At 36.6% G+C, this 25,367-nt stretch overlaps 1 protein-coding gene across 4 annotated transcripts in view; it reads left to right on the top strand.

Annotated features, from left to right (window-relative positions):
• Nucleotides 1-25,367, top strand: part of CDH18 (cadherin 18) — a 659,070-nt gene that overhangs the window by 422,327 nt on the left and 211,376 nt on the right. The window lies entirely within an intron of this gene.

Here is a 25,367-nt window from a genome sequence, read left to right as displayed (position 1 = left end):
ATGCATCACGTGCTGGCCACCCATGCCCGGTTTAGCAAAGGGAAAAAAAGTCCTGATATCTCACGTGACACCACCATGATGACGTGAGTTTGACATCCCTGGTATAGGGATGAGCAGGGTTTTGGACTAGAAGACCTCCAAAATCCCTTTCAACTCTGTTATTCTCTTATTAACCTTTTTCATTCAGTTGGCAAAAATATTTTTAAAATATTTATGGTTTTATCTATGGTTGTAAATACTCAAAATGGATCTAAATCATTTTTACTTCATATAAATATTACATTTACGTGCATGTTTCCACTGTGTTTTTCTGTTTGCTGAGAGAATGAAGAAATTTATATAAAAAAAAACATCATGTGTAAGAAAAATGTCATATAATAGTAGCTTTACTAGGTAAAGTTTATTTTTATGGAGACAAAAATATCTGCCTTAATAATGCTTGATTCTGGATTCAATTGTATTAGGTTGGATTGGTTAATTGGCAGAAGCTATATATTCTATACTATAGTAGATAACAGGACAATGCATGACTGAGATTGGTTTCTAGAATAGATTTTTCAGAGTGTATAGTGGTGGCAATACACTAGCACTTGTCTGAAACTCTCTAAAACAGTTTCATTTTTTTCATGAAAATCACATCTGGCTGTGACAATCTGGGAAAAGGTGTGGCTGTATCAAAGAATTACTGAAAGGTGCCATATTCATATTTTCACCTATTCTAAAACACTTTTTCTTAATTATATTTGCAGCATTGTACAGCTCTTGTAACTAATAATTACAAATGTACTGAAAAATATCAAGTCCTACTAGTACTGAATGACAGCAAATACTTAAAGTGAAATTTATAAATATAATTATATAGGGAAAAACAAGCCAAATGAACACCTTCTTTCTTCTTATCCATTTACTTATTATTTTTAAAAAAGGCAATTCCATTTTACTTTAGGAACTATTTGTATTGGAAATTGTATGTGCATTAGCTGGACCTGAATCCCCATGATGTCAGTTTGCTTCAGCACAGAAAATGGGCATATTTGAATCCAATTTACTAAAAGACCTTGCTTGTTCTTACGATAAAGTTGGAATAAATCTGTCAAGATAATTTCAAAGTCAAAAAAGAAATCCAAGTTTCATACACACATGAGTAGATACATTAAATAGAGAGCATCTAAAGCAGGGGTGTCAAATTCAATTGGGATGCTTAGATCTGGCCCTTGGGGCCACCCTGGAAATGGTGAGGGACCAGCTCTTGGTGCCTTTGCCAGCAAAAACAGAGCTCAGGAGGGCAACCCTCCTGAGCTCCATTTTCGCTGGCAGAGGGTTGCAGGAGGCTGTCACAGTTGGAAATGGAGCTCAAGAGCCCATTTTCGCTGGCAGCTCACTCAGGCCACCACAGGTGCCCCCGACACAAGTGATGTCGATCTGGCCACACCCACACCCTGGCTCCCCGAAGTCAAACACAACCTTGATGCGGCCCTCAATGAAAGCGAGTTTCACATCCCTGATCTAAAGGACGACAAGAACAAAAATCCAACTAAATCTGCAAAAAAGTTTGGGTAGCCGGCAATACTAAGAGATGAATCTACAAAGACATTCATTGTTTGGTGCAGTCTAAAGATTTTAACAAGCCCAGATTGTGACAAGGATCCCGGATCTTTTAGCTGTTGACCTCTGAGCAGCATTGCCAGATCCACTTACTTCAATTTTATCTTCCTAGTTTAGGGAGCGTTCTTAAAAGATGAGGCCATAGTATTCAAGCTTTTTGTGGGGGGAAGGGGGAGAAGGTTTCATAAAACTCTGGTAGATGTGCTTCAATTAATATTGCAAGATGTCAGCGTTTGTTTACTGTTAAACTTGCTGAGTGGCATTGTGCTGAGATACATGGGAACATAATTATAAAAACACATCAAATTGATGCAGTGGGAGAGGGGATTAATGACATTTGGCTAATTATTGGTGTATGCTGATGTATTAGCATATGTAAATCGCCAACATTCAAATCTGACTTTTATCCATTTACTAATTTATCTGTTGTTTCAAATCTAATCTCTGATTTATTTGTTAATGTTTTCTCTCCAATCTTTCCCCATTAAAATGTACTTGGAATATTTTACAATAAACCATACATTAGTATGGATGATAAAATGCAATTTTATTAATAGAAGCCAGCATTAAAACCAAATTAGCTAATACATTTTGTGGTACATAGCATATCCTAGAGGCACATTTCATTTGTCAAATTATTATATATGCACAAGCTCGCAGGTATGGGCATACTGACATATCACTTCATTAATATCATGAAAAGGTGTTGCTTAAAATATGGTAAATGCAAAAGAGCAATCAAGTAGCCCAAGGGCAAAAACACTAGGTGTTATCTACAACAGACAGTATAAGGACTATAACAGCCACTACGTAGGATGGGCAGGCAAAAGATAACCAGAGCACATCCATAAACACCAACTAACAAGTTAGAAGACACAATGAAAACACCTTAATTTCACAGCACATGGACAGACAGCCATAGTTTCAACTGGAAAGTGTGAAACAACCTAGATTAAGGTCAATCTGAAAACTCTAGGGAATTCCTGGAGGCTTGGCATTCAGACAAATCAGCCATCAAGACACATACAGAGAGAAACCACATTTTCCACAATACAAAAGAAACATTATAAAAACCTGAGAAGGAAACAGAAAGTTCAGGACACACTCTCTCCAATAGCCAGCATCCAGGTAAGCAGGGATTATCACCAGACAAATAGAACAATAACCTAATCAAGAAATTACCAAAGAAAAAAATCACATTGTTTCCCCCCACCCCAAAAATAAAATAAAATACTGGCAGGCCAAGTTATTGTGTATAAACAGTGAGCAAACCCCACTCACAATGATGATGTCACCTATTCAGATATTTGAATGTTTGCAAGCAAACAACCAAGCTCAGAGTAATTCTATTCCGAGTTACATAAATTATCTTTTGATGGAAATTTAAAAGAATGAAGCATGGATTTTTAAGTGAAAATTGTACTTTTCCTATATCTCAGATACACTTAGTTACATCTAGCCTTTACACGTGCTATTTCTATCTACCCTATTGAATTGGTTCAGTCAGACAGATTCACAGACTTTTGCAAAATTACTATAGAAAATATTGATCTTTTTTTCATGTATGGCTGTGCGAAGATAAATGAAGTTTCACAAATTAAAGTGTCATAAAAATACAGAGCACTAAAAAGAATACTAAGTTAAAACCACCAACCAAGCTGTGCTCCCTCAATGAATGCCACACTCAAAAAGTACTATGGTTGTTCTTTTTATGAATAGAGATTTATTCTCTCTGGCTTAGAAAACTGGAACACTGCAATCATTTTTGACAATGTATGCTTCTGCTAGAATTTTTGGACAGAAGATCTTAAGTTCTACCTAGGGAGATGAGTTCCCAAGTGGGTTGCTCTTGTTTCTAAATTTAGCTTAAAAGCCAATGGAGCAAAAGAAGACTGAGTACACAAAAAGAAATGATGAATTAGGCTTTCAGCATGAAAACAAGTCAAGTTCATTTCTGAAGAATATCATTTGGAGTGTGTAGTGAATAATTGTTACCTTCTCTGGAATGCAACTGAAAAATGACTTTAAATCATCTTAAGTGTTTTTTTCTCACAAAGAAATTTAAAATGGAAAAGGTATCCTTGTGTGTCTCTTCTGGTTGGATTCAAGAACAAGCGTGTAGAAATTTGAACCCTTTGAACATACTCAGCATTCAAAAATAGGTGTGCCTCTTGGCTGAAAAAGTTGTCCCTTGCTGTAGAACATTTAGGAATATATGAGAAAAAGCTTGGCATGGTTTTTATGGAATTGGGAAGTGTGTGATTTCCCCTTTGTGAGTATACTGTAATCAGCTACAGCTCTTAAATGGTGTTGAGGGATCCTGGGATCTCTCTGCTGTATTTAATGGTATTCATAGTCAACAGTTAACTATTTTGCCCAAACACATTGCTGAAACATCTCCCACTCCAAAAGCTAAAGGAGCTTCAAAATGATGTCAAAAATTGGTCTGAGAGGCTTGCAAAGGTTATGATAAGGAGATATTTATTCAAAACTGATATTTCCAATATTGAATGACTTTAAATTCTCCAGACATTAACTTAGCAGCTTCATTTGAATTCATTCATTCAAGGCTGCCATTTTCTAGTTTTGCCTTGGGATCTTCCCTCAATATCCAAGCTGTATCATAGATTCCAACTTAGCTCATGAGAACTGTTGTTGACTGTTATTTCCCCCTAAAAGAATTTAGTTTGGTTTTTAATTGAATTGCAGTTTATGTATTAAAGATGGGGGGGGGGGGGAATCTGAAGTGATTTATCTTGGTGTGATTTTTTTCTACATCTTAAAAACTAGGCATTTTAACAAGGGTGTCTAGACTTTTACATCCATTGTATATCCATTCCTTAATGCATGTGACATCTTCTGCTACATGAAATATTCCCATAATTTAAATGAAGCAAGAACAAATAAATAGAACACAGATGTGATGTAGGCAAAATAGCTAACAAAGGTATTTACCAGTCAAAATTTGAATAGTAGTTTAAAATTTGTTCTACTTGTTACACAATAGTACAGACCACCTGATTTTATGTGGCCTTTCTGAAAATTTCAGCAAATAAATGTGTGGGTAAGAAAACAACACAAGTGTTTTACAGAGGAATTATTTCAGTAATTTTAATATTGTAAATGGACCAAATTCTATTAACTTCTATAGCGGCATGAAGGCATATTTAATATCTCTATGATATCTTTATGCTTTGCATTTTCATTTTGCACTTGATGTTTGATTTCAAATTTCAATTATAGGTTTTGCCCTGTATATTGTTTGAAGCCCCAAAATACAACATGTTTCAAAATTCAGTGGTATCTTGGTACTCATCATTATTGGGTTCTGGGAGAATTGATGAGTACCAAAAATGATGAGTACCAAACAATTTTTTCCCATAAGGAGCAATGTAGTAAGTCACAAGACAGCTGACACTGACAAGTTTCTAGCTTGTGCATTGAATACCAAACAAACAATGAGTACTGGGAAATTTTCACATCAAAATGTGTTGAGTACTGGTCCCAGGTTGAGCCCTCCTTGCTGATGGACCTTAGATAGTGACTGTCTGCAGCTATGGTCCGTGCTTTTTCATTGGAGAGCCCCGATAATTGCAATTAGGGGCTGAAGCTGCCTTAGAGGGGTGGTGGAGTAAGGGGAAGCTACCAGCCAGGTTGAGGAGAGCCGCATCTCCCCTACTGGGCTTGGTCTCCCCCTCCCCAAAGACAACTGAAGCAGTGGTCAAAAATGGCCACCCCGAAGAGGAGGACTCAGCTGGAGTAAGATTTGTGCAGGAGTGAGGAAAGAGGTGGATAACATCTGAGCTGGGTCAATTGGGCAAAACAACTAAACAAAAAGTACCCTGGGATTAAGGTAACATTGAACTCTTAAGAAAAGAAAAGTGAGTGGAAAAAATACAAAGGGACAGGAAAAAAAAAAAGAAAATAATTTTGACAGCTAAGCGGGGCTTCGAACCAGGAAAGGAAAAAGCTGGAATTAAAGACTTAATTAAATTGGATTAGAATATTTTGGCAACAAATAGGCATAAAGTAAAGCTGGACTTAAGATTGTCAAAAAATAATAATAATTAAAATTTACAAATTGGAGACTGGATTGCTCTGGAATATTGAGGTTCGAAAAACCCTAAATAATAAAATAGGGGGAAAGGTGAAGACTTTGTATAACGGAGAGTGCCATGTTCTGGATAAAAACTTAAACAAAAGGGAAATTATCCTGTTTCTGTATGAACTTGTGTCAATATAATGTTAAAGAAATATTGAAACAAAGTAAGAATCTTAGAAAGTGAAAGCTGAACCAGAATAAAGAAAGAAGCAAGGAAAGACTGACTGTGGGATTGATTGATGTTTTTGGTATATACCCTGGGTTGGAATAATTGAGAAGTTTAGAAAACCTGGAGAAGAAAGAAGGAAAGTAAAAGTGTTTTTTGTGGACTTTAACAATTATAAAATATAAGAGTGTGTAATGATGATATCTCTTCGGGAATTAAGAATAGAACTTAAAAATATGAGAGAATTACTACAGGAAAGAGGCGAATCACTTTGTTCTGTGTTAGAAGAAATGGAAATGGCGATTGAACAAAAAGAAAGGACTTCAGAGGAGGAGGAGCTGGTTCAAGGAGAAGCCATCTTAACTAGACAATTAACACAAAAAACACTACAAAGACGAGGGGAAAGAAGGAAGGCTAAAAAATTGAGGTTTAAGAAGGTAATCAAAAAGGCGAATACCTGTGAAATCAGGAGAGGTAGAAAGGTGCAGCAGAAAAGGGGAAAGGAAGATATCAAGAAAGAGAGGGATATAAACTGGAATGAGAAAAGATATGGGGAAAAGAGGGGGAGGAGAGGTAGTAGGAAACAGGTACAGGAAATAAAGAAACACGGAAATAGTAAAATGATGAAAAGAAATTGTGTTTTTAGAGATAATGGTTGATGAATTAAAAAGGGGATTCTGCAGAGTGACAAGGGGTAACAAGAATATATTTGCAATTAAAACATACTTAGAAAATAGGGTAATATAGATTATTAAGGAGGGATAGATACTGATAACTCTTGTTAGATGAATATACATTTTTATTTTTATCTTTAAAAAAAAGTTAAGGTTTAGTGAAGAAATTGTAATAATTGAAATGAATGTGAAGATGTTTAAAAATGAGGTCAATATCAGTAACCAGGAATTAAATAGTCAATTTTTCCCTTTTACCTTTTTGAAATTAGAAATAAAATTAAGGGGGGGAAATATATTGCGGAATCCAAATAAAAAGATGTAATGATTATTATTGTAACTACTTAAAAATAAAGGTTTATTGGGAATTAAGATGAGGGAATAAAGGTATATTTTAACCACTGAGGTGTCACATCAAAGCAGTAAAAGGGGGGAAACCTAAGTTTGTTTCTTTTTCTCTTGGGTTAAAACTTTTATCAATTTAGAATTTATAGAAAGAATGTATGATGAAAAGAAAATATGACAGATTAAAGAACTATTTAAATTAATAAGATAATACAGACTATTAAAAGGAAGGAGAGACATTGGTAACCTTGTTTTTACTAGGCAAACATATATTTTTATTTTTACTCTTAAAAAAATATTAAAGGATTATATTTGAAATAATTGAAATGAAATGAAAGGATGTTTGGATTGAGATTAATGTAAGAGATTTGGATTAATTTGTTTGTCTTTCTCTTTTCTATAAATTTGGAATGGAAAAGGTAATAATAGAATTAAATATGCATATATGAATGTATAATTATTGTCATATTTGTATGTAAAAGTGATGATCCGGAAATAAGTTGTACACTAAAAAGAGCTTTTTGTTTTTATGTGAAAAATTCAATAAAACTTGTTTTTTAAAAAATGTGTTGAGTATCAAATTTGATGAGTTTCAAAGCAGTTGAGTACCAACGTAATGTCATTGCTGAGAACTTGCAAGTTCATAATAGTGATATTTTTCTTTTTTTTTCTTTTTTTAATTTATTTTTAAATTTTAATTATGAGCATACAACACAATATATCCAACTTAGCCTTGTCATACATATACATATATACATTTTACTTCATCATTTATAATCTCCTTATTTAATATATTAATTACTAATTAATCTAATCATAACTACTAATATTTTGACTTTGTCTTCTACTATATAACCATTGATAAAATTTATTCTATGTTTTATAATATTTAGGCTCTCCTTTGTCTTTTATTTCTAAAGTTAACATATCTGATTCAGCACATGCCATAATTTTTCTAACTACTTTCTTCTTCCTTTCTTCTAGGTCTGTTAATAAGTAATGTACTGTAAAAGAAAATATTTAAAAGTAATAGTGAAATTTCCTTACACACATGTTCCAGTTCCCTCCTTTACATACCAAAAAGTTTGTTAATATTTAGATGTTGCTAAATACTGTGATAGTTCAGAGAATCTATCAGTGGAGTTCCATAATGTACATATAGGACTTTACATTTCAGCGAGAACTAAATACAAACTGACTCTTCTACTGGTCCTTTTCCTGTCTTTAGAAGTATAAGCTACTCATTTCACCCCTTGATAACCCTCCCACCCTCAAGGAGCTCCATCCAGTTTTGTAGTGTAGCTTTTAACATGTTTCACAAAGACTGCTACAACCTGTATACAATGTGTGCACTGCTGAGCAAATCTAATAGCAATAGCAATAACACAGACTTATATACTGCTTCACAGTGCTTTACAGCCCCCTCAAAGCAGTTTACAGAGTCAGCATATTGCCCCCAACAATACGGGTCTTCATTTTTTCCAACCTCAGAAAGATGGAAGGCTGAGTTCAACCTTGAGCCTGCTAAGATTGTAATATTGTCAACACTGAATGTTACTAGCTGTCCACGGTATCACTCTAGTTGGGTTTTTAAAAAAAGAAAAACTTGAAAAAAGCCAAATAGTGCTCTGGGAACTTCTAAATGCAAAATATATACTTTACTACTCTAGACTTCATCTATAGTAATTAGAGCTGCAGAGGGAGAACCAAAGAGAGAAATTGTATACATTGTTTGTTTCTTAAAGCTTGATCTAGCCAGAGATGGTGGCTTGAAGTTGGAGAAACAGCTCTGTCCAGCTCCTGTTTCTTCGTGTGTGTGTGTTTAATTCAAAAGTGAATTTGTACAATTGGTGATGGTTTATATAACTTTTAATTCATATAATCTTCACTGGTCAAAGTTAATTGTACTGTTTATTTCTAAGCTCTACTAGGATTGAAAATTATCATGATATTAATGATATTAATGAAATGATTGTGGGGTGCTTGGCAACCAAAGTCCCTCCCTTTGGAATATCATCCCTGCAAAAATTAGACTGGCTCCCACTTTGACACTCTTTCGTAAGGCTCTAAAGACTTGGTTTTGCCTGTGGAACCCAGAGTGGGCTGGAGCCCATTAAGTGGCTTATCTGATTGTGTGTTGTCATCAAGGGGATGGGAGGTTATTGGGTTTTCTTTATTTTATTTTTTATAGTCTTTTTTTTTACCGCTTGTAAGCTGCCACTGAATGAGTGGGTGGCCATGTACATTTCCTAAATAAATAAACCAATTGTAAGTGTGAACTGATTGCAGAGCATCCAGATTGTGATCACATGACTTAGGGTAGTGGTACAATCTTTCATGACAGTGAGAATTCTTTCAGAAGCTTTTTGTTATTTCAAACTGTTGTTAAGTGTGTGGTCATAAGCCAAGGGGTACCTGTACAGTATTGTTGTTCCAGTTACCATACATAGCATCAATTTACCTTAATCGTTTTCTAGTTCGTTGTCTATGAATCCCAATAAAGTATGCTCTCCAACTCTTGATGACTTTGGGTGCCTCACAACAATCAAAGAACTTACAATAAAATCAATAAATTAAGAGGTAAATGGTAAAAGATGGCAAGCACAATGAAGTGAGGAGCCCTATTTTTTTTGTCACCAAAGTCTGGGAGAAGAGCCAGGACTTCATGGCTCTTCTGAACAAAACTAGTTTAGAACAATAGTTGTTTAAAATATTATTTTTACAAGATAGAAGTAGCATATTGTGAAACTACTATATGCTGGCTAATAGTATATGCAGAAATTATTTGTCAAGATATCTAGTTTGCATTAATATGATAACTATGAAAAAATCTGGTTGAAATTTGTCAGATATAGTTACATAATTTCTCAATGCTCTACAGCAGAAATTCTCACACTTTTTTTGGTGTCACCTCAGGCCAAAAGTGCCAAACTTTTTTGATTCATGTTGCCTCAGAAAACTTAACATCACAAATATACGACATTGAAAATGGACATTGCAAAACCCCAACCTTCACAAGCAGTTGTTGCAAGCAATTAAAGTATCCAGACTGAAATGCCCCTAGGCCAATACAATGCAGAGTAGTGGATCACAGCTCTAGAGTATTCTGAAAAAGCTTAATAAATCCTCTTTGCTTTACTGTAATGGGCTGTGAGAACAAGCATGGGAGACAGGAATAGCTGCAGTTTAGGCAATGATCTGATAAACAAAATGTGAACCCAAACCAGAAATGTAATTTTTTTAAAAATTACATTTAAAAATGTAATTTAGACACTGCCTAATTCTATGGAATGTAAAGGCGTCGGAAGGGAAAGCACTTTAAAGCTTTGCAAATTTTTGTAATAATAATGTTGCAATAAAAGTAGCATTAGTGCTCATGATTTTGGTTTCTTGATCTGGACCACCTGAAAAGGTTGACATTTATTGCCAATTATTTTTTTCCACTATGATTCACAAATATATATTTTTTCCAAATAGTTTTAGAATTTGAATTAGCCAGGCTTCCAAAAGCATTCCATATTTATGCCTGGCTAATATGTTGCTGATCTTTGTTACAGCTGCATAGATTTATTTATCTTCTGGTGCAAGAAAAATTCTGTTCAATAGACTTAGTGTCAAGTGTTGACAGAACACCATACAAATAACATGTCGATAAAAGTCATGTCATTAAAAGAGTATTATTCCAATTTCTTGAAAAATTAATAGGCAAAGAAGATTAAGAACTGAAAATCAAAGTACTACTGGAATAGGAAATAATGCAGATTATTCATTTGGAAGTCAGATGGATTATAATGGACTGTATTGTATGACTGTAAAAAATAGTATAAGAACTTCAAAGTTTGAACATTCCCATTGAAGTAATGGATTTCAGTCATGTGATTCCTGTATCTCTCTTAGGTTTAGAACAGTGTTTGCCAACTGGTGGACCGTGGCCCACTGGTGGGCCATGAGAAAATTTTGGTGGACCACAGAGAAATCTCACCCCCAGAGTACCCCCACCAAAGCACAAGACTGCACAGCACACATGACCCGTGGGAACCCTCCCCGCCCACTCATTCCTTACCTAGCAAACTTGCTTGCTAAATTGCTATTTTTCCTTTTTCCGATGATCATCTGTTCTGCTGTGCCTGAAGATTTAGATTAGCTATGAAGTAAGAAATGGTTGGATTTCTTGCTTTCTAGCTAGTCTTTAGATCTTCGGCTCTGCTTTTAAGCACAGCCAAACCTCCCTTAGGACTGAAGTTTCCATTATTTAATGCAGACTCATGGCAAGCAAATTTGAGAGAATGAGCTAGCCGCTGGCAGATAGATAGATCACTGAATGATTCTGTGAGCAACTCAGTCCACCTGCCTGGTTTGCCTGATTTTGGGTAAAAATTGCTTTTTTAAAAATAAAAATAAAAAATCAATATTTACATACATGGTGTGTTGTGAGTTAATTTTGTGAGTTTGCTTGCAAGCAAATTTTATGTGGCAGACTGAGCTAGCCAATGGCAGATAGATAGGTCTCTGAATGAATCTGTGATTCTGTGAGCAATTCAATCTGCCTGCCTGCTTTGCCTGATTTTGGGTAAAAGTTGCTCTTTTTTATAAAAAAAGATCAATATTTATATCAATATTTATAATATTTACATACAAGCCATGTGCAGCCAGTCACATGACCAACAAGCCACACCCACAAATTAGGCCATAGGACTGGTTAATGTTCCCTGGGATTTAAAATTATGAGTTTGGTAGTCGCTGAGGTTCAAAAGGTTGGCAACCCCAGTTCAGAAAGTGTTTACTTTCTGCACATCAGCTGTTTATCATATGTTGTAAATGTTTGAACAATATTTCATAAATGAATTTTAATTATCTTAGAGATGCTTAACAATTTAAGATTGTAACAATAGCTTTGTAACAAAAGTGTACCTATTTCTGCAGTTAGCATTGTGCACTACAATGTTAGAAATAAGATACAGTGCTCAGATTTCAGTAATTTATATTTTTAGCTTCTAGGATGCAGAAATGTTAAACTTTGAATGCTGTAAGTAGTATTGTAACTGTAGAAAGGAATATTCTGTGTTATCAGATATACTTTTTTGGTGTCTACTATAATTCTATCCCTGGAGTTAATGATAGCTGAACAAACTATTTTGCATTACTATACAGAAAGAGTACATTTTAAGCTTCTAATAATTCAAAAATTGGGAATAGGCTGCCATTAAACTCTGCAGGTCTTAGTTCTATCTAAATGTATATGAGATTGTGGTATAAAAATGAAATTATTACAATGTTTGGTGAACATTAAAAGATTGAGAAATTCATTTCAAAATGTAACTATTAGTTATTCATTGCTTCCATTTCTTAAATATTCCAGTTATAAAAATGAGACAATAAAAAGATGGTATGAGATGGAGCATATGATCTCTTCTTTTGTTTTACTGTCTAGATTTTATTTTCTGGAGGTGCTGGCTGGGCAGGAATTATTACCTGCCCAGGCACAGCTGACATGGCACCCTTTTGTTGTAGCAGGATAGAAATACTCAGGGGTGAGCTGCTGGGGGCTCGTAGGGGCTCGGGAGAGTCCCTAACTAAAGACTCTGTGGGGCTTGGAGAGCCCCCAATTACCTCAGAAAGACAAGCAGCAAGGGAAAGCTCTTAATAGGCTTAATTGAACTTGCGAGCATTTGGCCAAGAGCAAACCAACCCAGGATCTTAAAACCTACCAAAGCACTTTTCCAGATCAATTTGCATCTAGCATAATTAAGCAATATCTTTCCTCAGGACAAGGCGATCTGTTCTATAACTGTACACAGAAGAGGCAAAAGTCTTTTGTAGCCCTCTGTGCTGTCCTTGCTTCCTGACAATGAGAAAGAGAGAAGGGCAAAGTAATGGTTGTTTTTGGTCAGGAGGGTAGATGGAGGCAAAAGAAAACAGGAAACAATCATGCTAAATCAATGAAACAACTCTTCTCCTTCTCCTTCTCCTCCTCTTCCTCCTCCTTTATATCATAACCAAAAACATCTGACTACTTGGGGTGAGGGATTGGTTTCAATCAGAGAAGGATGGAATCTTTTATGTAACATGCTACTCTACTTCAGATATAAAGATAGATTCAGTGGTGGGATTCAATTTTTTTTATTACCAGTTCTGTGGGTGTGGATTGGTGGGCATGGTTTGGTGGGTGTGGCAGGGGTAGGATACTGTAAAATCTCCAATCAGAGGTGGTATTTGTCAGTTCTCTGAGCTACTCAAAATTTCCACTACCTGGTCAGAACCTACTGGATATCACCTCTGGATAGATTATATCCAACAGATGCATGCATAGGAAGACTTGGTAACTTTTTACTTTTCCAAAGGCCAGTAAATGCTTTTCTAATAAATGATTTCATTTTCTTTCACTTACTTATACTAAAATTGTGCTCTAGAGGAAAGGAGCTGGCTGTCCATCAAATGAAAGATGGTGGGAGAGGTCTAAAGTTTTCTTCTCTCTGGGGGTAACAACATCCTTAGACCATACCCCCTTGCAGTGGCACAGTGATTAAGTAGTAATTCTGCTCCTACTATCCAATTCCATCAGTGGCTCTTGAGAAAATGAGGATAGGTGTCTGGTACTCTGACAACTTGCCACATAAGTGAGAAAGATGATGGTGAAAAGTGGCAGTGATGATGATGATAATGATGATGATGATGGTAACATAATGAATTATATAGCATCTTTCCTGGCTGAAGTAGCCACGGGGAAGGTTGGATCTGAGATAAAGCTTAATGTATAAAAAATGAATTTCAGATATAGAAATCAGTAGAGACATTTACCAGAAACAATCAGGGAGGCACAACAAAGAAAAGAAAAGAAAATCCTGACAGTTATTGCGTTTCCTTTTGATTCAGTATAACAGTTTGAAAGTATGCACATTGTTGTTGTTGTTGTTAGTCATGAAGTCATGTCCAATCCATCGCAAACCTATGGACAATGTTTCTCCAGGCCTTCATGTTCTCTACCATCCCCCAGAATCCATTTATGCTCACGCCAACTGCTTCAGTGACTCCAGCCACCTCATTCTCTGCAATCCCCTTCTTCTTTTGTCCTCAATCTTTCCCAGCATTAGGCTCTTCTTCAGTAAGTCCTTCCTTCTCATTAGGTGGCCAATGTGTTTGAGTTTCATCTTCAGGATCTGGTCTTCTAAAGAACAGTCAGGGTTGGCACCACTTCGGTGGGAAGATAACAGCATTCGTGCTCATTGGAGTATAGTTATGCTGACCACATGACCAAGGAAGGGTCTTTAGACAATGCTGGCAACCTTGGCTAAGAAATGTAGATGAGCATCATCCCCCTAGAGTCAGATATATCTGGACTGGGGAAATCTTTACTTTTTAGATCTGTATTAATTTTAGTTTTATTATTTATTTATTGATTGATTGATTGATTTGATTTGTCAATCACTTACAAGATAATAGGAATAAGTGTAAACATGAGTACAGGAAATAGGTATGAATAAATGGGGACAGTAGGACAGGGATGGTAGGCACGATTGTGTGCTTATGCACACCCCTTACAGACCTCTTAGGAATGGGGTGAAGTTGATAGTGGATAGTTTAAGGTTAAAGGAGTGGGGGTTAGAGGATGTAACACCAGAGTCAGGTAGTGCGTTCCAGGCATTGACCATTCTGTTGCTGAAGATGTGCTTTCTGCAATCAAGTTTGGAGCTGTTTACATTGAGTTTGTATCTGTTGTGTGCTGTTGTATTGTTGCAGTTGAAGCTGAAATAATCATTGATTGGTAAGACATTGTAGCAGATAATTTTGTGTACTACATTTAAGTCCAACCATAGGCAGCATAATTCTAGGTTGTCCAAGCCCAAAATTTCAAGCCTGGTTATGTAGGGTATTCTGTTGCAAGCAGAGGAGTTTAATACTCTTCTCATGAAATACTTCTGGACTTGCTCAATTGTATTAATGTTTGATATACAGTGTGGATTCCAGACAGATGAGTTGTATTTGAGTATTGGTCTAGCAAAGGTTCTGTATGCCCTAGTTAGCAATTCAATATTACCAGAGGAGAAGCTTCATAAGATTAGATTTACAACTCTTAATGTCTTTTTGGCAATGCTGTTACAGTGAGCTCTGGCACTTAAGTCATTTGATATGAGAACTCCAAGGTCCTTGACAGCATGAGGGTTGTCAACAAGATCATATCTGCCTAGCTTGTATTTGGTGTACTGATTTATTTTTTACCAATGTGTAAGGACAGAGCATTTGTTGGTCAAGATTTGGAGTTGCCAATTGTTTGACCATTCAGACACATAATCAAGGTTGCTTTTAAGGACAGTAACATTGTCGGTGGTGTTGAATAGTTTTACGTCATCTGCAAAGACGACGCAGTTGCTTATAAGGTGATTGCAAAGGTCATTTATGTAGAGTATAAAGAGTGCGGGTCCTAGAATGCTGCCTTGGGGGACATTGCTGTTAACTGGAGCAGGGTTTGATATGGCCCTATTTTTACAATGTGTTGCCTGTTTATGCAGTAATCCAGTTATGAAGGGAACCGGAAATGCCATAAGAATTTAGTTTTAACAGTAGTTTGTCATGTACCACTGAATCAAAGGCTTTGCAGAAGTCTATGTAAATTGCGTCTATTGCTTCAACCTGGTCCAGTAGAGTAGTCCATATGTTTTCACAGAGTAGGAGTTGTAGATTTTTTTCCTGAAACCAAATAGTTTTTTGGAGAGTAGGTTGTTTGACTCTAAGTGGAGGATAATGGATTCATTAATGATTGATTCCATGATTTTGCACGTGATACTACACAGTGAGATTGGTCAGCAATTTCCATCCAGGCTGGGGTCATCTTTTTTTGAAGATAGGAATGACCATTGCTAAGGACCATAAGTTCAGTAAGGAGCTGGTTCTAAATGATATTTCATATATTATGCTTAAGGGTTCTGCTATGTATGGCAGTGGAGAGCTTTTTTAAGAAGTATGCACATAATCCATCAGGGCCAATAGATAGGGATGGTTTTAGGTTATGTAGAGCCTTTTCTATGTTATCTTCTGTAAAGTCAATATGTAGTAGATCATTGCAGTTAGTTGTGGTATGACTATGAACTGTGGGGCTTCAGTCATTGCTGTTTATAAAGACTGAACTGAAGAACGGGTTGAAGAGGTTGAATTTTGAAGCTCTCCAACTTCTAATTAAAAGCTTAAGAGCTATTCATTTCTGCTCTTTGTTTTTGTAGATGCTTCATGACCTCAGTTAAGATATCCATTCCTTGCCTCTGTATTCAGGAAAAACTACCATGGATCTACCATAGATTCAAGCAGTTTCCCTTCTTTGATCTGGCATCTTGTCATCCATCTTCTGGCTGTTGCCTTTCTCTATTTTTCCCAGAGATCTGCTTACATTAGGACTTATACTGTATCTTCCTGGAACTCCTTTTCCTTTCTCCCAATTACATATTCCAGTTGTCTTTCTTATTTCTCCCCCAGTCTGTCTTCCAAATCTTAAACCAAGGCTTTTAAAATCAATGGAATTCCTTTTAATTTGCCTTAAGCAAAATTATTTCCTTTCTCCCTCCTTGCCTTCCTTTATGAGGCTGGAATTCCAAAGTGACTACATTTTTGTTCTTTCCTGCCAAAAAATTTGAAACCCACTCTCTCTCTGTCTGTTTCTGATTTCAAAAAAATTCCATAAAATCAAAGACCTTTTCCTCATTGAATAAAATGCCACTGCTGATTTAATGTTCGTTTTTTCTGATGCACATCCACAATGATGGTTACTAATCTAACATCTCGGTAACCTTTTATAAAAGCAGTTTCTGCAGACTAAATAATCTAAGGTCATATCATCTGTAATCTATGTGCCAGGGACACTGTTAATATGTTTGCATCAATTTTTAACTAGGAAATTGGAGGGCAGCTTGCACTATTGGTAGGATTTTTATAAGCTGTCAAAATCACACTTATATAAGCTTCATTGAAGGAGGTTGTGACATTGGATAGGTATAATTATAAACCTCAGTATATTGCTTATACTACTCAAACCATCAATCCTAAGGGCATTTCCTCTTTGCAAATAATTAGTTTCTCTTGTTTCTTAGGATTTTTTAGAATTAGTTTCTAAACAAATTGGTTTAAAAGTATTAGTTTCTCTTGTTTCTAAAGCTGCAACCAGATATGATTCCATCTAATTTGTTCAACAGATAAACAATGTTTGTTACAATTAGGAATTTCTTTCAAGGGGAATACACAGTCTTTGCTCAGATGCTGCTACTACCTTTGATGCTCTTCTGTGTGGTTATTGGAGTATTAATGGAATTTTTGTGTTGCAATTCCCTTTCCTACCTGGGTACATATGGCAGATTTTTCCACAATGCCAATTTTCTCCCATATTGCTAACCTAGAAATGGGAAGTAGGGAAATTGGGGGGAAACCTTATGAATGTCACTTCAGACATCACTCATGTACCCCTTCATTGTGACCGAGGACAGACATTTTCTATTGAAGTGAACCAAATCCCATGCTGTTATAAAAAGACAAGTACCGTGAAATATATCTCCAGTGAACCAGACTTTCCAGAGCTATGTAATAACTGGTATTTATGCACATGGTAAAACGCTTGGCACTTTCCCCAATATTTGATTCTTTCAAATAATTCACAGATCGCTTCTGAGTCTTTGCTGTAGTATTTCTTCTTTAACAGATTTGGAGTCTGTGGTAGAAGGATAGTGAATGCTATTATAGTCACTTGTTTCATCTGGAAGTGCTCTGCATTTTAACACATTGCTTTTGTGCCATGCTCATCTTCCTGTGTAATTATATTTATTTATCTTTTAATTGGTTCATTTATAGGTTCCTTTCTGAAACAGGGTTTTGAAATCTAAGTTTCTTATGATCACGTAGTGGTTTCTGCAATCCACAATTGTTTTATTTCCTCATGAGATCTGTTAGTCTGCCAGAAACTTCTGCTTTGGGTATGAATTTTTATGTGCTTGAATTGTCTAGGGCTTTAGACTCATCCTCTTAGCCAATTATGACAATCACCTGGAAGCCTAGGCTCAGAGGAACACATTTAGGAATACATTTAAAGTTTTCTGAAATCAGTTGTTTTTTCAGGGCATCTGATTCAGCGGAAGGGGGAGGATTCCCCCCCCCCCCGGAAAATTTTTCCACAGATTTAGAAGCAGGCACTGGGTCCAATCTGGACTACATCCCCAATGGGAGAAATAAACATTTCTTCCCCAACACTTATTAACCCTTACTGCTATTTGCATTAAGAGGAAAATTCCTACACAAACACATATATATGCATTCAATCTGTCAATCAGAATAGAGCTTGGAGGTCTTTTAGTCCAACTTCCTGCCCAAGCAGAAGACGCCTTATCATTTCAGATAAGTGGCTGCCCAGTCTTTTCCTAAAAACCTCCAGTTATGAAGTGCCTACAACTTCTGAAGGTAACCTGTTCCACTGGTCACTGTTAGGAAATTTCTCCTTAATTCCATGAAGTCAAAGGTCCAAGCATTTGTCCAGCCAATATTGACTTTCTTGAGCTCCTATTTCTGTTGGATAAGTAAAATTAAATCAGATTCTGCTCTTATCTCCATACCCTCTCTTATTTACTCTTCAGAGAAAACCACTTTGGCGTTTCAGGAAAATTATGCACATCTTCTACTGTTGGGATATTTCAGCACTTACATATTATGTCTTGGTAGAGAGACATAAAAAATAATGGGGAGAAGAGGATAGTAAACAATTGCTTTCAAACATCCTAGAAAATTTAATTTGTCTGGCCTGTGAGTGCTTGGTTGAAGGTGAAGAACATTGGTTGCTTTTGACTTTAGCTGGCTGAGAAAAACAAACCACAAATGAATTGCAGACTTCAGCTGTTGGGCATTTTGCCAGCATCTAAGCTACCAAAGCTGGTTTTCCCATCAACACTTACGCAAAAGATTTTTTAGAAATCAGCTTTAAAAGGACAGCTAAAATTAGATAAAGGGCTTTATTGCTTAAGCCTTAATTAATGAGTTCTTGAGTAATTTAAGACTGTTTTGCCAATCATTCCCTGCTTTGTCATATACACACAGACTGCAGTAAAATATCTGTTTATATTTCTGCTATGAGAATAAAATTTTAAAGGTCATGCAAAACTCAAATACACACAGAGTGTGTGAGAAAAACTCAGCATTGTGACATTATTTATCATGTGTAAATTGTGTTCTTTTATTCTTTGTTCATCATTTTTTGAAGTTTCTCAATTTTCACTCCACTCTGTGTCTCACTATGGTATGAAGAAAGACTCTCTGCTCCATCAATTTTTTTTCATGATTTATTTATTCATATGGTATGTAACATTCTGCAAATCAAAGTTCTACTTCTCAAAGCATGGTTTCAAGGAACTCTTTGAAGTTAATGGTTAATGCTGAAGGTATTGTCAGAAATACTAATAATAACAACAACAACAACAACAACAACAACAACAACAACAACAACAACAACAACAACAACAACAACATAAGTGGTTGCAGCCCACTGCTTTGTTTGGAAATGTGCTTACTGTATGTTAGACAGCATTCTTCGACGTTAGTGGAGATGGAACAAGCTCACCTGGTTACTTTCTAGCAAATGAGTACTTTGGGATGAAACTTGTCAGTCAATTTGTAACAGAATCCATAAAAGCATTTCAAATGTGACTATAAAATGCAGAAAGCCAAAAACACCTGCTGTATGAACGCTTGTCTCACCTAGTGCTTCTTTTTGCCAATATACTAGCATAAAAAAGAAGAAAATTAGATGGGCTTCACAGAGAAGTATGTTCAGTGCTCGCAAGTGTTGAGGTGAGAATTGGAGAGAGTGAACAAAAGGGAAAGGTGAGAGATAGCCCTCAAGCAAAAGCTATGCTTTACCAAAATCCTGTGTCTACCTGAGAGAAAGAAACCGATAGCAGACATGTTTTGGATCTGACTAATGAACAATGGAGGCAGAAGAAGAAAGAAATTGAAGAGAGAGCCTCATGTAGCTCATTTCTGAAATGGAGGAAGAAAGAAAAAGCCTCTTAATAGTTGGCAACTTTTTCGTTTGACCAAAGCTGCTATATTCCTCTTATCTTTTTATACCTTTTCTTTTTGTTCAGTTGGCTTACTGATCAGTTAATTTTAACATGTGGTGGCTATTTTAAATGCAAATCTTTTTAGGCACTAGTTTTAAGGCCCTGCTTTCTTACTTAAATGTTCAAGAGGATTTTTGAAGTTTTCTTCTTTGTATTATTTTTTACTTCTATTAACATATTTATTATTTACTTAAGGTTATTTTTAAAGAAGTGAGAGAAAGATCTACTAGATAAGAAAATAATAAAGGTAGGATAAAAATAAATACAAATAATGTAGTGGGTTTTTTCCCTTTTGTGAACAAAATTCCAAGTAATAGCTTTCCCCAAATGTTGGGCAATATTGAAAGTTATTTTATTTACACTGAAAGTTATCTTTCCTTATGCTGAGTTTGGGAAATAATGGAAAAATATGGTGCATTAGCAACAGTAAATCTCAGGTAGCTTCTTCCTATTATGCTAGCTAAATATTACATTAATTTACTGCACTAGAACTGGCTTTTAACAAATGGAATTGTAGCAGACCAAGCAAGAAAAGACTAGAAGGAGTATGTGTTAGGGATAACATTGTTTACCCTAACTGGTTTGGGTAAAAATAATAAATATGGTATCATGGTTTGTTAGTTAAAGTGTGTGTAACTTTAACAGCAAGAATGTAATTAAGGGTGTGGTTGTAAAAGCACTATATAAGAAGCGAGGCAATTTCAGCTCGCTCTCGCTGGCTTACTGATCCCTAATTACTTGATGGATTGATGACTGCGTTCTTGCTGGAAAGGGGAGCGAAGAAGGAGTGTTGATATTTTCTCAACGGAGAGAAAATAAAGATTGGACTGATTTATTGACCGACTATGCTATAATTCTTAAATGGAATAAACAATATTTTTGATAGCACAAGCGTATCTGTATTTTTACTGCGTGTTAACTAGAAAACTTATCTCACACATTTACCTGTCTTCCTATCTGACTTCGCTGTACATTCTGTTTAGTTTGTTTTCCTTAACACCCGTTGGGGAATCCAGGCTTAACAGTATGTCTTCTATCTGTTTTGGACCAAACATAGTCTAGAGATTAACATTTTTTGGCTTAATGAAGACAGTCATGGTTTTCATTCTTTCTGCCCTAAAAAAATCCTACTTTGATTTGTCTGCCAATAATCCTTGTACATCTTTCTGATAAAACTCAGTAGATAAGTCTAAATTTTGAGAATCAGAATAAACTCCTACAGAGTTTTGATGTAACTATTTCATCTCACTGCATGACCACCTTTTTACACATTTCATTTCATCCTGTTTCCCATCAAAGCTGCATTTGGATTACTTTTGCATTCAATCCTTGTTTATAGTTAAATGGAAAATCTTCAGATCCCTGTACTTCCATACTTCTACCTCCAATATGGCTACAAGGTGATCAAATAATTAATATTTTTAACTCCACATAATTTGGTTAGTTGCTGCATTTGATTAATTTAGATTATTCAAATAAGATAAACTGTTTTCTGATTCTATCTTGCTTGGGTACAATACAACTTCAGCTATTCTTTAACTCAGTTGAAATATAAAATCAATATCAACAAAAATCTGCTATTCACAAAAGCATATAATATACTGTATTTACTTGACGACTACAGGATTTTTCCTCTTCAGTTAATTTATATAATGGGAGAGTAATTTTAGATTCATTGTGCATTGCTAATGAGGCAAAGAAAGAGATTCTGTTTACTCACTGTGCAGGGTCAGTACAGATTCATCTTAAATTCAGAATAATTTTCCTTTCATATAAATGCAGACCCTGTGGTCTCTTTGTAGCACTGCTGAGGAAAACAGGTGGGAATTGAGTGATTTGTAAAACTCTAAAGAATCATCTAAAATTATGCTTGCTTGACAGGGTGTGATGACATATGACATACCTGTTTTCTTTCTACCTTCAGACTAGTTGTGACTCCTGGCAACTATAGAGATATGTTCCTGCGGTTGGTAACATTTTTTGGGCTGTATTTTGCCCAGGGGTGGGATTCAAATTTTTTAACAATTGGTTCTGTGGGCATGGCTTAGTTGGTGGGTGTGGCTTGGTGGTCATGTGACTGGCTGGGCATGGCCAACTCAATGTCACTCACATAGAGGCATACATCTCCTCGCCTGGCCTCTCGAGACTGTGGGGATGCTGCAACAGTTGTAAGTGTAAAAAATGGTCATAAGTCACTTTTTTCAGTGCCACTGTAACTTTGAATGGTCACTCTACACAAGCAAAGTACCAGCAAAGGAAGACTCCAGAGATGTTCCTGAGACAGGAAGTCTAGTCCTGCCAAGAATGTAATAAGGTTTAACGGAGAGGCAATTTCTGTAAGGAACACCAGAATATTTCCTTCCTGCCTTCCTTACAGGATTAGGCCAGTAATTTCTTCTAACAACTGGTTCTCTGAACTGCTTAGAATGTTAGCAACCGGTTCTAGGGAATAGGTGCGAAATGGTAGAATCCCACCCCTGAGTTTGCCAACATCTTCTCCCTAGGGTTGAGACTGAGAGATTGACTTAAAGTCACCCAGCTTCTTTTGTGGCCAAGGTGGAATTAGAACTCTTGTTCTTGTGATTTCTAGCCCAGTGAATTAACCACTACATCAGGTTGGCTCTCCTATGCTATTAAATTATCCGCTTTTCCCTTACACTTAAATGTAAGAAAATGAGTAGGGGACTTGGAGGAAAGGAGAAAAAAAAATCTTATTGAAATACTTAATTCTGATGCTCTTTCTCTGGTAACTGATGAAGGAAAGTTGCTAGAAGCTACCTTTCCGATTTGCATTTTGAATCAAGCAGGCAAAAAGATTCAGGGCATTTGCCTTTTCTTTTGAGGCAGCCTTTCTATATACTTTTGAAGTTTGGTTTGAGCATGATTTGAAAATTTAGTTAACTGCTAACTGATTTCCTCACTTTATATTCTATCTCATGTATTATTTTCTTATCCTTATTGTCTAATCAGTGCTTTCTGCCCTAATCCTCCTTTCTTTTTTTTAAAAACAAAGTTTTTATTTTTTACAATAAACTTTATTGATAATCCTCCTTTCTTGATAATCTTTTTAAGCCAGTGCTCTGGCTTTGCTTTTCCAAGGACCTGATTCCTCTTGTCTTCACAGCCAAAGGGATGTTTATCAGGGGTGGGATTCTACCAGTTTTCACCTGTTCGCTAGAACTGGTTGTTAACATTCTAAGCAGTTCGGAGAACCAGTTGTTAGAAGAAATTAATGGCCTAATCCTGTAAGGAAGGCAGGAAGGAAACATTCTGGTGTTGCTTACAGAAACTGCCTCTCCATTAACACTTATTATGTTCTTGGCAGGACTAGACTTCCTGTCTCTGGAACTTCTCTGGAGTTTTTTCCCCTCCTTTGCTGGTACTTTGCTTGTCTGGAGTGACCATTCAAAGTTAAAATAGCACTGAAAAAAGTGTCTTATGACCATTTTTCACACTTACGACTGTTGTCATGAGAGGCCAGGTGAGGAGATGTGTGCCTCGATGTGAGTGATACTGAGTTGGCCACACCCAGCCAATAACATGACTTCCAAGCCATGTCCACCCAGTCACCTGACCACCAAGCCACGCCCACCAATTAAGCCACACCCACAGAACCGGTTGTTAAAAAAATTGAATCCCACCCCTGATGTTTATCCACTTTGCAACAAATGTATGGTCACAATTGTGTGTGTGTGTGTGTGTGTCTGTGTGAGTGTGTACGTGTGCACATGCACATGTGCACACATGCACACACACACACACACACACACACACACACACACAGAGAGTTAGTAAAATATATTCTGTCAGTTTTTCACACAATCACTCTTTAGGAACTCTGTTAATGATGGAAATCAAATCTCTACTAGACCATTTAATATCCTAAATACGTGACATACAGCTGAAACTCGAAAAATTAGAATATCATGCAAAAGTTCATTTATTTCAGTAATGCAACTTAAAAGGTGAACCTAATATATGAGATAGACTCATTACATGCAAAGCAAGATAGTTCAAGCCGTGATGTGTCATAATTGAGATGATTATGGCTTACAGCTCATGAAAACCCTAAATCCACTAACTCAGAAAATTAGAATATTGTGAAAAGGTTCAATATTCTAGGCTCAAAGTGTCCCACTCTAATAAGCTAATTAAGCCATAACACCTGCAAAGGGTTCCTGATCCTTTAAATGGTCTCTCAGTCTGGTTCAGTAGGAATCACAATCATGGAAAAGACTGCTGACCTGATGGTTCTGCAGAAAACCATCACTGACCCCCTCCATAAGGAAGGAAAGCCTCAAAAGTTATTGCAAAAGAAGTTGGATGTTCCCAAAGTGCTGTATCAAAGCACATTAATAGAAAGTTATATGGAAGGGAAAAGTGTGGAAGAAAAAGGTGCACAAGCAGCAGGGATGACTGAAGCCTGGAGAGGATTGTCAGGAAAAGGCCATTCAAAAGTGTTGGGGACTTTCACAAGGAGTGGACTGAGGCTGGAGTCAGTGCATCAAGAGCCACCACACAGAGATGGATCCTGGACATGGGCTTCAAATGTTGTATTCCTCTTGTGAAGCCGCTCCTGAACAACAAACGTCAGAAGCGTCTTACCTGGCCAAAAGAAAAACAGAACTGGTCTGTTGCTCAGTGGTCCAAAGTCCTCTTTTCTGATGAGAGCAACTTATGCATCTCATTTGGAAACCAAGTACCCAGAGTCTGGATGCACTGCAAGATGCTTGAAGTCCAGTGTGAAGTTTCCACGGTCTTGTGTTGATTTGGGGAACCATGTCATCTGCTGGTGTTGGTCCACTGTGTTTCATTAAGTACAGGGTCAACACAGCCATCTACCAGGAGATTTTGTAGCACTTCATGCTTCCTTCTGCAGACGATCTTTATGGGGATGCTGACTTCATTTTCCAGCAGGACTTGGCACCTGCCCACACTGCCAAAAGCACCAAAACCTGGTTCAATGACCGTGGGATTACTGTGCTTGATTAGCCAGCAAACTCGCCTGACCTGAACCTCATAGAGAATCTAAGGGGCATTGCCAAGAGAAAGATGAGAGACATGAGACCAAACAATGCAGAAGAGCTGAAGGACACTATTGAAGCATCCTGGTCTTCCATAACACCTCAGCAGTGCCACAGGCTAATAGCTTCCATGCCATGCTGCATTGAGGCAGTAATTGCTTCAAAAGGGGCCCAAACCAAGTACTGAGTACATATGCATGCTTATACTTTTCAGATATATACTTTCCAATATTGTTCTATGTACAATCCTTGTTTTATTGATTGCATGTAATATTCTAATTTTCTGAGATTGTGGATTTGGGGTTTTCATGAGCTGTAAGCCATAATCATCACAATTATGACAAATCACGGCTTGAACTATCTTGCTTTGCA

This window comes from Notechis scutatus, chromosome 3 (genome assembly GCF_049901735.1).
Source record: "Notechis scutatus isolate UNSWTSFEM ecotype Mainland chromosome 3, rNotScu1.2, whole genome shotgun sequence".
Taxonomy (NCBI): domain Eukaryota; kingdom Metazoa; phylum Chordata; class Lepidosauria; order Squamata; family Elapidae; genus Notechis; species Notechis scutatus.
Note: the sequence above shows the minus strand (reverse complement) of the source record. Positions and strands in the feature narration are given on the sequence as shown.